This window comes from Salvelinus sp. IW2-2015, linkage group LG1 (genome assembly GCF_002910315.2).
Source record: "Salvelinus sp. IW2-2015 linkage group LG1, ASM291031v2, whole genome shotgun sequence".
In the NCBI taxonomy this organism is placed as follows: domain Eukaryota; kingdom Metazoa; phylum Chordata; class Actinopteri; order Salmoniformes; family Salmonidae; genus Salvelinus; species Salvelinus sp. IW2-2015.
In genome coordinates this window covers 38,363,431-38,379,806 of record NC_036838.1, presented here as the reverse complement: position 1 = coordinate 38,379,806, position 16,376 = coordinate 38,363,431, and the positions used below count along the sequence as shown (strand labels likewise).

General features: G+C 41.5%; 1 long non-coding RNA gene across 1 annotated transcript; it reads right to left on the bottom strand.

Moving 5' to 3' along the window:
* Positions 1-222: 222 nt before the first annotated feature.
* LOC111969986 (uncharacterized) lies at positions 223-1,145 on the bottom strand. Its single transcript, XR_002878065.3, has 5 exons — positions 1,059-1,145; positions 865-932; positions 666-732; positions 518-564; positions 223-304 (listed from the first exon to the last, which is right to left on the bottom strand). It is a non-coding gene; the product is annotated as an uncharacterized lncRNA (long non-coding RNA).
* Positions 1,146-16,376: the final 15,231 nt, after the last annotated feature.

Sequence of the window (16,376 nt, the reverse complement as noted above, 5' to 3'; positions counted from 1 at the left end):
AGACAAAAACAAGGTTTGACCACTCTTCAAATGGCTTCACTCCTGCTCAACATTTTCTTGTTGTCAACTGCCTCCACATAGAACATCTCATAATCTCTAACTGGAACGAGAACATGAATGGTTCCTTGAGGAGAATATTTTCCTCTTCATCCAGGCCATCATACAACCGTAGTTCTTTAAGAGTTGTAATACGGTCTTCCCCGTCCATCCCAATTACACTTGGGAGGGAAACGGTGCCTTTAAATGTTTGGCGTTCGCACCACCTTGCTGCCTCTAGGCTGTCCCTGAGAAGAACATCTGCTTCCTTGAAGAAAAAGGAAGAATAAATATTAAGAGTAGTGCCTCATTGGGTGATCAAGTCAAATTACACCCCACTTTCACAATACCACCATGCAAACAAAAGTCACTATTACTAAAGGGTTTTTCAGTGATATCTATAATTACTCAACAAGTCATCACAACTATTATATCTTGCCATGCATTAAGCCTTCAGCTTTACACACAGTAGACTACATACCCAGTTCACAGCTCCCAGTTCGCCYTGCAWTTTGTTTTCAGTATCGTCTAGAATGAAAACAGATTGTGGTCATTAAGTAATGTAAGGGAACCTCTAGGGATGTGTGTAAAAGAGTGCACCTTACTTTAGCTAATAGCCTAGACAGTACCTGTTCCTGCAGAGCTGGATGCTGATGTGACATGCTGTGACTTCTTAGGGGGGACGTCTTCTACATCCTGAAATATATTGGGGGGGGGGGGGTTAAGTCTTTAAACACTGGTTTAAGACTACACCACTCATCATTAGAAGGGGGATTTAAGTCTTTAAACATTGGTTTAAGACTATACCACTCATCATATGACACCTACCTATAGTGTGTTTTTCCTTAAGCCTTTTTCCTTAAGCCTTTTTCCATCTTTCAACCTCTTCTTCACACCTTAGTGAGTGAATGACATACATTACATACATTCAATATGAAAATATATTCAGGTCAGTCTAGCTACAGTGAAACAACTGATTTTAAGAATGCAAATGAAAAGTTTTTATAATGTTCAAGACTTACGGTATGGGAAAGTTCTGCAGGAAAACTAGGCACCACCATTGCCTAATTTGCTGCATGTTTTCCTTTGAAAAAGAAAATCACACAATCGGATGGGGATCACAAAAAACCTTATATCCACTAGTGATGAGAATTTAAGGGCCTCTGGGTGCTCTTGAGGGGTCACTGGATGCTGATGGTATGTCAGGTGCTTCCGAAACTGTGCTCTGTTGATTATTGTTGCTGTGCAATAGCAACAATGAAAGTGTGTCGTATTTCTACAACTGAAGCCACACTTTCTGATTGTGAACTCTGAAAGAGAGGAATAACAGTAAAGTAACAAGTTCTAAAATAAAATTAAATACACTGATGTAACTGAAGAAAATAGGGCAAATCAAAAAACGTGAATGTTAAATATATTCAATAAACAAAGAAAGAAATAGTACCTCTGCCTCACTGAAGCAGGACCTTTGATGTGGTTGTTGACCATATATTGTTCAGCCTTATATGTGCAGAAGGGACAGTGATGAAGTTGACTGCTGCTGCATTTTTTATTTTTGGACTCTCGCCCTCCAATAACACACTAACGTGTTTCTATACATCAAAGAAAATAAGCATAGACATAAAAGGCATGATAATTAGAAAGGCATAAAATAAGCAATAGGCCATTTCATTTCATTATTGTATATACTATGTGCAGGCTGTGTAGACTCGCTATATGTAAGTTAACTTAGGGAATGGCAGTCGACATCAACGATACACATTTAGAGCCAGCCAAACACAACAAGGCTTACATTGAAGAAACACAGAAAATAAACGATCAAATCGATTACATAACTGTACATGTAAACCTAGGCTTACTGCACAAGTAGGCAAATTTGTCCAAATAAGATTCCCTCATTGTAAGCAATTAGCTAGTGTTAGGTTTCGTTCCTTACGTCCTTCTTTGTCAATCATTATTGGCTCATTGGTGAAATTAGAATTATGACAATATCTTTAATTAAATCTTCAAAAACCTTTATTAATGCAATTGCAGACAGAAGTTGACAAACAGGAACATAGCACGCATGTTTCTGAGTAAGTTCTGCATCAAACAAAAGGTCTCAAGTTGTTTTATTAAACCGAATTCCCGCCTTAGTGATGTCACTGACTACGTCATTACCTTTTTACTCCTGAGACCAAAACCCTATATAAACAATGGCTTTTAGTGGTATCTTAAACTTAGCAGTAACGTCCACTCCCCAAAGCTGATTTACTGTGGAATGTCTAACTAGTCTCTTATCTCCCACACTCCCCTGCAGAGTTCTGTGTCAGCTCACACAACACACACACACACACACACACACACACACACACACACACACACACACACACACACACACACACACACACACACACACACACACACACACACACACACCACACACACACACACACACACACACACACACACACACACACACCACACACACACACACAAACACACACACACACACACACACACACACAGAGAGACAGAGACAGAGACAGAGAGAGAAAGAAAACAACCGTGGAACAATTCTAAAACTATATAATGAATATATATATATATTGTTAATCTATAGTCTAAGACCCTATAAATGTCTTATAACCCCTCCCCTTCTATTAATATAACATAAGCATAATCAATTATTCTAATACATCAAACATTTGTACAGCCCCAAATCATGACCGCTAGGTGAATCCTGACACTAGCTCACGTGCAAAAGGGTGCTATTGCTAATTAGCTAGCTCAAGTGCAAATGGGTGCTAATTAACGCTATGCTAACATCGGTGCGGTAATTGGTTATATAAAAATATACCACTGCACTGGTATTACATGAATATTACAAAGTACATTATGCATAATGACAGTCTCACTTACTTCCATGGTTTATATTTTTATCCATGTAGGTTACGTTCGATTAAGATTCACTTTTGCAATATGTTTTGTGGACTCCACTAGACAGATGTTGCTCTCCGGTTTTGTGATGAAACCAAGTTGTTGTTAAATTTATTCTGCCACTGTGTCTTCTTACTATTTCGGCCTTAGGCCTATATATTACGTTGTCAAGGCATATGAACTAACAGGTTATAGAGCAAACAACACAATTATCACAACACATAGGTTGTAAATTGGCTTGTTTTTCCTGGCTTGGCTTCCATGGAGGTTTTACCCACACACTAACGATCAGCCAAATTATCATCCTACCTGACTTCCAAAGGAATATAAAGAAATATGTACAGTAGGATGTGACCTGCAGGACTTTTTGCCACATTCAAGATAAAAAAAACTTCACCCACAGGTCAATTACGCATTAGAAAGATCAAAAGGCAAGTCTGTTTGTGACAGCCCTTTCACATTCCAGTTAGTCAATTGGTCTCTTTAGTATGCAAGCTGCATCTGCTGACTGCCTATACTAAATTGTAGGAATGGAAACTGATCCGCACTGCTTCTTGACACACTCCTCGCTTAACCCGGAGGCCAGCCACACCAATGTGTTGGAGGACACACTGTCGAACTGACGACCGCAGTCAGCTTGCCGGCGCCCGGCCCGCCACAAGGAGTTGCTTGAGCACGATGAGACAAGGACATCCTGGCCGGCCAAACCCTCCTCTAACCCGGACGACGCTGGGTCAATTGTGCACCGCCATATGGGTCTCTCAGTCACAGCCGAGCTCAGACGGATGATATGCCTATTTGTTCAGCATTATTTAAATGGACAAAGACAGAATTCAGAACATGGGCCGTTCTTACAGTATCCTCCCTGTACACCAAGTCAGAAACGTAGGATAAATAACTGGGGCATATAAGCAGACAATGAAAGCTTATACAATATTTGATGATGACATTTCTCTAAATCTGGCTATAGTCTACATGTGCACCACCAAGTCAGAACAGTAGACCTATAGTCTAAGTTCTGAGGGGGAGAGGGAACTAATTCTTAGGGTGAGACACATGGGATACTAACAGCTTACTACACAACATACACTAATTATTACTTCCTTAGCTACAGTATACATATATCCCTGGCATATTACATAATTTATGTAGCAGTATACAAGACATACAAGACATAGGCCTATTTCTGGACTCACAGTTGTTGTGCTGTGCTCACTTGAACAGGAAGATGGCGCAGCGGTACTTGTGGGCAAATTTAGTCATCATCTGGATTTATGGTGCTTTCAAGACAACAGGGAACTCTGAAAAAAAAACGAGGTTGAATCACAAGAAAAATACCAAAGTTCCTGACTTGGAAATCCAAGTTGGATGACCGTTCAAAACCTATTTTCCCAGTTGGAGCTAGTTTTTTCCTCCATGTTCCCAAATATCTTGAACTCACCGAAGTCTGAGATTTCCCAGTTGTTTTGAACCTGGCAGATGTCATGCTGTATTGATAGCATGGGCAATGTATTCAACCTTTTCTGGCCCATGGTGTTGTGTGTGAATGTGTATCCTTTCAAGCTTGGAAAACAGACCCTTTCGGACAGATATTTTAAATCCTTAAACCCAGACTTGGACCACACACCCTCTCCACCGAATAGCAGGCAGGGAAAGCAAAATAGTGATTGCTTTGCATCGCAGTTAGCCACTGATTCCTTCCAAACCACTCATTGTTGAATTTGCGATTTCCGACTGGTTGTGTAATGTTTATGTCCAATGGCCTATTATTAGCACCAATACGTTTTATCTATAATTTCTCTTCATATGACAAGGATTGAAAAGAATTTGCCAGTAGATTGTCAACATGATTCATGATGATGACTGCTTGACTAGCTAGCTAGCTAAGATTTTGATATAACGTGATTTGACATAATTTTATCTGTGGCCAATGACCTTGAGCCTTATTGGACGGGCACTTCTAGTGTAAATCTATGGCAGCACACAAGGGGACTTGAATTGCCTAGCTCTCCCTGAAGATTCTGTGGTGACATAGTGTCCCCATGAGTGATAGAACACTGAGCCAATCATGGCGCAACTAGAGAAAATTACCAAAGCCTATGCTCCAGTCTTTCGCCGGCTGCCCCTCCTACACAGAAAGCCTGCATTTTGTAGCTCAAGAGCCATATTTGTATGCAGCTTCATTAACTCAAGGATTGTATAGATTTTTTGTCATTGTTTACATTATTACATTGTAACACAAATATATGCCAAAATAACTTGCAAAGTAGGCAATTTTTTTGCTAAACAGGTAGGGCTTAAAACAGGTAGAGGTCTGACTGGTCGCCACTGCTGCTGAGTTTGCAAGATAACTTTTCTTTCATTTAGATTTTCGGCACAAATGAAAAGGAGGTACTGACTCCCCCATGGATTGATGTTTCAGCATTGTCTCGTTTTCTTCCTGTTTGGGATTGGGTTGGCGGATCGCATCCAACTTTAAGGTGCATACACTGCCACCTACTGTACTTAAGTGTGAGGCCAGTCACGGCTTATCTACATTATTTCTGTTGCTAAAAGGAAAAAATTGGACCACTAACTAACCCTTCACCTATATACCTCTATTTCATAAAAATAAAAATCACCACCCCACTTACTCTTCTGCAGTAAAATCTCATACACCCAGGTCCTTCTCTGCAGCTGCCACCTATATTCCCACTACCCTGACTCTATCTGCTCCTGCACCATGACAACGGCCTGGGAGGATGAGATTAAGGCCGGCCCGCTCATTAGGTGGCAGATTGACGAGGGCTGCATTTTCTGAGCTAAACTGTCCAAGACATCTCCAACAACACATAAAACCTCACATAATTCTGCCCCAAAACAATTACAATTTCTCTCAATCAATGGCATATGGGGTTTTTAGGTGAGCACTGATGTTGCCCTATGATAAGTGCCCACTTTGTCAATGGCAGGGACGCAAAATATTTATCTTGTCCATTCCCAGCGCGCCTCTCCAGGGTGCTGTTGGAGAGACACATCGCTGTGGCGCTCCACCAAAATTCAGTCCAAAAAATTTACATAAATCATGTAGCAGACATAGCATATGGTAGGAAGAGTATGTGGCTTTTTCTGTAACCTAAAGGTTGGAGATAAAATGTATGACAAAARGGAAACTTTTTACATCATGCAGTTTTCTCCGATCAAATAGCCTAACCTAAATGGCGCCCAATCAAATAAAAAATGTTAACAAACAACATATCCTAAAAACAGGACAGATCAAAGTAAAATGGACAATATGGAATGGACAATCAGGCTACTCACAACTGCTGTCCAGGAGTTTCATCCGGTGGGCGAAATTGACATGATCATGGTTTCAAGTTTGTATCTGTCAATTTTTTCTGAGCTGATCATAGCAAAAACCAAAATACTTCTTCTTCATTACCCGCTGTGTAAACACATTGCAAATAGGCTCAGGATAACTGGTAATCCGTCTGGCCCTGCGGCCTTGTGAATGTTGACCCGTCTAAAGGTCTTACTCACATTGGCTGCGGAGAGCGTGATCACACAGTCTTCCGGTACAGCTAATGCTCTCAGGCATGTTTCAATGTTATTTGCCTTGAAGCGAGCATAGAAGTAGTTTAGCTCGTCCGGTAGACTCGTGTCACTGGGCAGCTCTCGGCTGTGCTTCTCTTTGTAGGTGGTAATGGTTTGCAGGCCCTGCCACATCCGACGAGCGTCAGAGCCAGTGTAGTACGACTCAATCTTAGTCCTGTATTGACACTTTGCCTGTTTGATGGTTCGTCGGAGGGCATAGCGGGATTTCTTATAAGCGTCCGGGTTAAGTCCCGCTCCTTGAAAGCGGCAGCTCTAGCCTTTAGCTCAGTGCGGATGCTGTCTGTAATCCATGGCTTCTGGTTGGGGTATGTACGTAGGGTCACTGTGGGGACGTTGTCATCGATGACCTTAATGATGAAGCCAATGACAGATGTGGTGTACTCCTCGATGCATTTGGAGGAATCCCGGAACATATTCCAGTCTGTGCTAGCAAAACAGTCCTGTAGCTTAGCATCTGCTTCATCTGACCACTTTTTTATTGATCTAGTGACGGGTGCTTCCTGCTTTAATTTTTGATTGTAAGCAGGAATCAGGATGATGGAATTATGGTCAAATTTGCCAAATGGAGGGCGAGGGAGAGCTTTGTATGCATCTCTATGTGTGGAGTTTAGGTGGGTCAGAGTTCTATTCCCTCTGGTGGCACATTTAACATGCTGATAGAAATTTGGTAAAACTGATTTAAGATTCCCTGCATTAAAGTCCCCGGCTACTCGGAGCGCCGCCTCTGGGTGAGCGTATCTTGTTTGCTTATGGCGGAATACAGCTCATTCAATGCTAGCTTAGTGCTAGCCTCTGACTGTGGTGTTATGTAAACAGCTATAAAGAATATAGATGAAAACTCTCTCGGTAGGTAATGTGGTCTGCAGCTTATTATGAGAAACTCTACCTCAGGCGAGCAATAGCTCGAGACTAGCTTAGATATCGTGCACCAGCTGTTGTTTACAAAAATATATAGACCGCCGCCCCTTGTCTTACCAGACGCCGCTGTTCTATCCTGCCGGTACATCGTATAACCAGCCAGCTGTATGTTGATATTGTCGTCATTCAGCCACAACTCCGTGAAGCATAAGATGTTACAGTTTACAGTTTTCAATGTCCCGTTGGTAGTTTAATCTTCCCAATAACCTGTRCATTTTATTGTCCAAAGATTGTATGTTTGCTAGCAGAATTTGGGGGGAGTGGGAGTTTATTCGATCTCCTCCGACTTCTCAGAAGGCAGCCCGCCTTCCGGCCTCTCTTTCTCCGTCTCCTCTTCACGTAGATCACTGGGGTTGGGGCCTGTTCCTGAGAGAGCCGTATATCCTCCGCCTCGGGCTCGTCAGAGTCGTGAAAGAAGAAAAAAAGATTCTGCTAGTCCGTGGTGAGTAGTCACGGTCCTGTTGTCTAGAAGTTATTTTTGGTCATAAGAGATGGTAGCGGCAACATTATGTACAAAAAGAGTTTAAAAAATTGTTAGAAACAACGCAGATAAACGAACAAAAAAACACAATCGGTTGGGGGAAAGCAAAACGTCTGTCTTCTGCTCCGGCGCCATTATAATAATTCTATAAGATATCAATTCAAAAGTGATAGGCTAATATTGTCACCCATCAGACTATTCTTAATTTAATGTTGTCTTTAGATATATTAAATCATATATGTGAGAAAGTAGTTTTGATTTAGAATGGACCGTTATCATGCACCTGTCTCAGAACAGGGGCACGGACGCTTTTCCAGTGGTTAATTGTCATTCCAGCCACGTAGGCTATACTCCTGTTTTAAAGCAAAGCAATGTGCTTAATATTAGGAAAGTTGATAAATAAATCGAGTAGGCCTAGCCTATAGAAAGCTGATGGGATCTTCCTCTTTTTAAGAGGCCATGAAAACTGTTTTTTTCATATAATTGCATAGCCTATAGAAATGATGTGCAACATGAGCACATGGACTGTCATGAAGTGTTTGATTAGATTTTTCAAAACATTTGCATTGATGTCAGAGTGATTAGAGGGACAATAGAGTGCTGAGTTCCAGGCAGTTAGCATGTTTGGTAGGCTACTAATGACCATCAGCAGTATCAGAGCTTGGAGAAGCCTACTGTCGTGACTAAACGGTCATATGGAAGTAATATGTCACCATAATAGCCCTACTTGGAGCCCAAAATAATATTGCAATGTGTAACTATATCAATATTTTACCCCATCACTAATACCGACTCAATGTAGTCGGAGGTACACTCCGCCGACACACACCGCAATTCAACTCCATCAAGATGTAATTTATATGGAGGTGAGTTTACTCAGCCAGGTGAAAGCCTGCCTAATGTCGAGCCATTTTATTTTTACCTGTCAGCAAGTTTTTTACAATCAGTGTAGATCAAGAGAAAGGATAATCAAGGGAAAGGGGATACCTAGTCAGTTACACAACTGAATGCATTCAACCAAAATGTGTCTTCTGCATTTAACCCAACCTTTCTGAATCAGAGAGATGRGGGGGCTGGCTTAATCAAGTTCCACGTCATCGGCGTCCAGGGAGCAGTTGATTTTGGGGGTTAACGGCCTTGCTCAAGGGCAGAACAGCAAATTCTTCCACCTTGCCGGCTCGGGATTCAAACCAGCAACCTTTCGGTTAGTGGCCCAATGCTCTTAACTGCTAGGCTACCTATCAAGGGAAGACAAGGTGAGGACAACCCCCCCCCCCCCTTAGAGTTAGATGCACTATTGTAAAGTGGTTGTTCCACTGGACATCATAAGGTGAATGCACCAACTTGTAAGTCGCTCTGGATAAGAGCGTCTGCTAAATGACTTAAATGTAAAATGTAATGTAAATGACAATTGAAAAAGAGGAAAAAGTTTTTCCTGACTGCGTCATTTGGGAAAAAGTCATGGCCTTTGTCATCATGATACTGAAATGCAATTAAATCTGGATTGGCACGATTATTATGAGCCAACGGGTAACATATATGCCCTTTCAAGTAGATAATTTTATAAAATAAGATGAGAATTGACCACTATATTTGTCCCACCACCTAGCCCAATAAATTGAACCTTTTGATGAATTATTTAATTAAATCAAATAAATCAAATCAAGTTTATTTTATAATGCCCTTCGTACATCAGCTGATATCTCAAAGTGCTGTACAGAAACCCAGCCTAAAACCCCAAACAGCAAGCAATGCAGGTGTAGAAGCACGGTGGCTAGGAAAAACTCCTAGAGTCACCCACAGAGCATTAAATGTAAAGTAGGGTGTATAACTAATGTTGTAACGTTTTCTTTAAGTCCGTCCCCTCGCCCGGGCGTCGAACCCAGGGACTTCTGCAACACGACCAACACAGTCACCACGAAGCTCGTTACCCTGCATCGCTCCACAAAGGCTGCGGCTCTTGACAGAGCAGGGGAACCACTCTTCAAGGTCTAGAGCAAGTGACGTCACCGACTGAAAGGTGCTAGCCGCGCACCACGCTAACTAGCTGCCATTTACATCGGTTACATATGTACCCGACGTTATGGATGAACGACCATATTACAACCCTTTTTGACTGATTTGACTGACATTAGAGTATGTCATGATATGCTGGCTCATATGATTGTTGATGGTCATAATGCTACTTGACAGTGTCATAAAGTGTATTATCTTAGTCCAAGTAGAGTGCCAAAGGATGGTCATGCTTCTTGACAGTGTCATAAAGTGCATTTTCTTAGTTCAAGCAAAGTGCCACAGGATGGTCATAATGCTTCATGACAATGTCATTACATGTGTTTTCTGCAAGGTATTTTAAATATGATGGAAAAAACATCACTGCAAAGAATTCATTACAACAACAACAAAAGACTTAGGAAAATTTCTTGGCAGGGAAAAAATATATTTGAATAAATGTGGGTTTTGACACTCTTATGTAGGTGTCATAACCAGCCATAAAATATAGCAATATATGTCACAACAGGTGTACATATAGGGGTCATGACAGTGTTATAACCATATTATGACATGGTTATGACCGGTTTGGACACTGGGTGTCAAGTAAAGTGTTACCGAATTGGTAAGCCTTGAGACAATTGAGACATGGATTGTGTTTGTGTGCCATTCAGTGGGTGAATGGGCAAAAGGGAAATGGTAGTAGGTGCCAGGCGCACCGGTTTGAGTGTGTCAAGAACTGCAATGCTGCTGCGTTTCCAGTGTGTATCAAGAATTGTCCACCACCCGAAGGACATCCAGCAACTTGACACAATTGTGGAAAAGATTGGAGTCAACATCTCGTTGCCTGGCCCTCGCTTCATTTCCGTCGCCAAACCCACTGGCTCCAGGTCATCTATAAGTCTTTGCTAGGTAAAGCCCCGCCTTATCTCAGCTCACTGGTCACCATAGCAGCACCCACCCGTAGCACGCGCTCCAACAGGTATATTTCACTGGTCATCCCCAAAGCCAACTCCTCTTTTGGCCYCCTTTCCTTCCAGTTCTCTGCTGCCAATGACTGGAACGAATTGCAAAAATCACTGAAGCTGGAGTCTTATATCTCCCTCACTAATTTTAAGCATCAGCTGTCAGAGCAGCTTACCGATCATTGCACCTGTACATAGCCCATCTTTAAATAGCCCACCCAACTACCTCATTCCCATATTGTTATTTATATTTTGATCCTTGGCACCCCAGTATCTCTACTTGCACATTCATCTTCTGCACATCTATCAAATCAAATCAAATTTATTTATATAGCCCTTCTTACATCAGCTGATATCTCAAAGTGCTATACAGAAGCCCAGCCTAAAACCCCAAACAGCAAGCAATGCAGGTGTAGAAGCACGGTGGCTAGGAAAAACTCCCTAGAAAGGCCAAAACCTAGGAAGAAACCTAGAGAGGAACCAYGCTATGAGGGGTGACCAGTCCTCTTCTGGCTGTGCCGGGTGGAGATTATAACAGAACATGGCCAAGATGTTCAAATGTTCATAAATGACCAGCATGGTCAAATAATAATAATCACAGTAGTTGTCGAGGGTGCAGCAAGTCAGCACCTCAGGAGTAAATGTCAGTTGGCATTTCATAGCCGATCATTAAGAGTATCTCTACCGCTCCTGCTGTCTCTAGAGAGTTGAAAACAGCAGGTCTGGGATCTATCACTCCAGTGTTTAATTGCTAAATTGTAATTATTTCGCCACTATGGCTCATTTATTGCCTTACCTCCCTAATCTTACTACATTTGCACACACTGTATATAGATTCTATTGTGTTATTGACTGTATGTTTGTTTATTCCATGTGTAACTCTGAACGAGGGTTCCCAGTCCGGGGTCGGCGACGAGGATCCCCGCACCAGAGGTGCCACCAAAGTGGGGTGAGCCAGTGGTGGAGCGGGGTCTGCGTCCCGCACCTGAGCCGCCACCGCGGATAGATGCCCACCCAGACCCTCCCCTATAGGTTTAGGTTTTGCGGCCGGAGTCCGCACCTTTGGGGGGGGGGGGGTACTGTCACGCCCTGACCTTAGAGATCCTTTTTATGTCTCTATTTTGGTTTGGTCAGGGCGTGAGTTGGGGTGGGTATTCTATGTTCTATGATTTGTATTTCTATGTTTTGGCCGGGTAGGGTTCTCAATCAGGTACAGCTGTCTATCGTTGTCTCTGATTGAGAACCATACTTAGGTTGCCCTTTTTTCCACCTGTCTTTGTGGGAAGTTGACTTTTGTTTAGGGCACTTAGCCTTTAGCTTCACGGTTTGTTTTTGTAGTGTTTATTGTTTTGTTCGGCGTCATTTTTATTCAATAAAAGAAAATGTACGCTCACAACTCTGCACCTTGGTCCTCTTCTTTTCACGGCTGTGACACAACTGGCCTAGCTGGTTACATAAAGGTGAAATAAATAAATAAATAAAAAACATGGGCCAGCACCTTGTAGAGTCCATGCCCTGACGAATTGCGTCTGTTCTGAGGGCAAAAGGGGGTGCTGGTCAATATTAGGAAGGTGTTCCTAATACGTACGTGTGCGGTGTGTTTGCATATTGGAAGGGGGTTAAGAAAAATGTACCTACGTAAGAATGTTAATTCCATGTGTTTGGGCTAGGTTGTATTTTTATTCATGGTTTGGTTAAAGTGCCAGGTCTTTGGCCATAGTAGCTATGTATGTATGTGTGTGTGTGTGTGTGTGTGTGTGTGTGTGTGTGTGTGTGTGTGTGTGTGTGTGTCTGTAACACCTACACTATATATACAAAGTATGTGGACACCACTTCCAATTAGTGGATTTGGCTATTTCAGCCACACCCGTTGATGACAGGTGTATAAAATCGAGCACACAGCAATGCAATCTCCATAGACAAACGTTGGCAGTAGAATGGCCTTACTGAAGAGCTCAGTGACTTTCAACGTGACACCGTCATAGGATGCCACCTTTCGAAATTCTGGGTCAACTGTAAGTGGGTCAACGGTCAACTGTAAGTGCTGTTATTGTGAAGTTGAAACATCTAGGAACAACAACAGCTAAGCCGCGAAGTAGTAGGCCACACAAGCTCACAGAACGGGATCGCCTGTCCTCGGTTGCAACACTCACTACTGAGTTTCAAACTGCCTCTGGAAGCAACATTAGCACAAGAACTGCTTGTCAGGAGCTTCATGAAATGGGTGTCAGTGGCCAAGCAGCCACACACAAGCCTAAGATCACCATGCGCCATGCCAAGCATCATCTGGAGTGGTGTAAAACTCGCCGCCATTGGACTCTGGAGCAGTGGAAACGTGTTCTTTGGAGTGATGAATCTGGGTTTCACTTCACCATCTGGCAGTCCGACAGACGAATCTGGGTTTGGCGGATGAAAGGAGAACGCTAGCTGCCCGAATGCATAGTGCCAACTGTAAAGTTTGGTGTAGGAGGAATAATAGCCTGGGTATTCTGCTAATTTTGTCGGTCTGTATATATACATTGTAGGTATGTGCCCTATTACCTATTAGTTAACACATTTCATTAGAGTCAATGTGTTCCACAAACTCTATATAATATATATGTTTATAGATATGTGTTGTTTATTTGATGTATTGGTGCAGGGTTCACCCCCTGCTAAAATAAAGGTTCAATAATATAAGTCATAGTAAACTTGATATCTAACTGAATTTTTTWAATCTTCTGTAGTGCTAGAGACTGACTCAGATGACCTCTGGGAGCCAACAGCAAAGAGACCAAATTCAAGTCCTCCAGTAGAAACTGGTTCATTAAGTCAGACCACTGCTGCTGTCTCTGGCTCCACACTCACCCCGTCCGGCCATCTAGATGCGTGAAGGTTAGTGTCTTATGTAGGGAAGCTAATGATCCATCATGTATGACATTCCTGGGAGTGTGTCAACTTGTATTTTTATTACCATAGCATTTGTGTATGTTCTCTATAGTTATTTACTTGAAAATGTATAAATCTACCAATTCGGCCACTTGGAGGCCACTTGGGTACATTTGGGGAAACTCGTGAGGTACACCTGGGTGACTTCATACTAAATGATATGTAGCTCGCTCATTCTTGAAGATATCAGTCTGAAACTTTGCACATACACTGTTGACCTCTTGTGGACAACATCTAAATGACCTCCATTCCTATCTGAATGTATGGCTTATTTTTCATGTCAAAGATGATGCAACAAAAATAAAAATAGAAAACTTGTGTTTTTTTGTTTTGTTTTATCTTTTACCAGATCTATTGTGTTATGTTCTCCTACATTAATTTCACATTTCCACAAACTTCAAAGTGTTTCCTTTCAAATAGTATCAAGAATATGCATATCATTGCTTCGGATCCTGATTTGGGTATGTCATTTTAGGCAGAAATTGAAAAGAAGGGTGTAAATAGCAATAGACAAACAACACTAAATCAATCACAAATTTGATCCAATGATTGTATATACAATTGCATTGTTTACCTCAGTCGATAGCTGCAGCTCCCGTCCATACAGCAGGCGACAGGGTGAGTACTCTGGAGGCCTGGATGCTGCTGTTGTGTGCAAAGAGAATGACCTTCAGGTTGTCCTCCCACCATTCCTGGAACCCGTCAAGGGACTTTCCCGTGGCAGTCTTGAGGGTGTGGTTGGTCCGTTCTTCCAAACCTGGAGGAGGGAGTAGGAAAGGGATATCTATTGACAATGGACGATATTGAGAAATTTCTGATTATGAACCATGGAAAAACAAAAACAAATTCTAAAAAAAACTAAAACAAACCATTGGTGACAGAACATAACCGATAACATCTGTAACTTGTTCCAGAGTTCACGACCTCGGTCACTAAAGATGACCTCAGGAGAACTGTGGGTGTTGAAGATCCATCATCATCCATCATCGCCTTAGAGGTGTCCTTGCCAGTATTGTCCTTAATGGGTATCATACAAAAGAAAATACATTTTTGGTTCCAAGCACCCTTTTTAAATGGTTTACAGAAGGGAATTTAGAGTTAAGCACGTTCTTGTCCTTTACAGACCATAATGGGTATTGTCTCCACCCACTTGGTAAAGTGATCGGTCGCCTTCAGACACCAGCTGTTGCCATTCCTGGATTTCGTGAAGGGTCCAATGAGGTCCACCCCTAATATATAAAGTGTTAGAGAAAAGATTACTTAATTCTTACCCGTATCTGTGTCATTCAGTATGCAGATTTTTATATTTGTAAGGATAATTTACACACAATCTATAATATTGAACTCTGCTGTGGTCAAATAAAGCAACCATTACAAAACAATTTTTCAGGGCAAAATTAGAACTGTGACACTTACCATTCATGTGCCATGGTGAAACAACTGATGGACTTCAACTCCTACGCCACAGTCTTCACCCTCTTAAACTTCTGTCAGGCTAGACAGGTACTGACCTTTAAGGTGACAAATTGAAACATTGTGTTCTCTCTGATATGACATTCATTGAAATCATAATAATTTGAGATATAATAGAATGTGATCGAGAAACAAAAGGTTATTTCACATGCCCAGCTGTCCACATCCTTGTGGACAGCTGTAGTACATCCTCTCTGTCTGTGTGTCTGTCTAGCAAAGGACTTAGTTGAGGGCAGTTGGAATGACCATAATTGCTTACACCTATCCATTTGATTGATCAGGGTTAACATATAGCTAGATACCTCAATATGACTGACATATAACTAAATGTATAACTAGCTAATTCTAGATGACCAACTACCTAGATGGGAAAAAACTACAAAAACAGTTAGCTAGTTTGCTAACGTTAGCTAAACAAAACTGTCTGGCTAGCTAGCTAGCTGACTAGGCAGGCTGATGTAAGTAAATAAGTAATGTTACAGTAACTAGCAAAAACAGCTTGAATTATTTATTCCTTTTTAACAATTTTTGTAATACAAAGACAAATATGTGGTAAAGAAAAATAAACACTTGTTGTCTTCGTCTTCTTCTAATGTTTATGTTAGACTACATACGGGGTCTTCTTCTTTGATACTATACTCCTGACTGGCTGGTGTTCCATGGAATTCCTGGGGTCACTGACGCCAGGAGAGGTGTGAAGACAGATGAAAACGTGAATCAACTAAATTAATGTTACTGTGTGAATTAAATTGTCATCTTTGAATTTTTAAAGAGTTCACAAATATCTATTCATTTTTATATACCCTGCTCAAAAAAATAAAGGGAACACTAAAATAACACATCCTAGATCTGAATGAATGAAATATTCTTATTAAATACTTTTTTCTTTACATAGTTGAACGTGCTGACAACAAAATCACACAAAAATTATCATTGGAAATCAAATTTATCAACCCATGGAGGTCTGGATTTGGAGTCACACTCAAAATTAAAGTGGAAAACCACACTACAGGCTGATCCAATTTGATGTAATGTCCTTAAAACAGTCAAAATGAGGCTTCAGTAGTGTG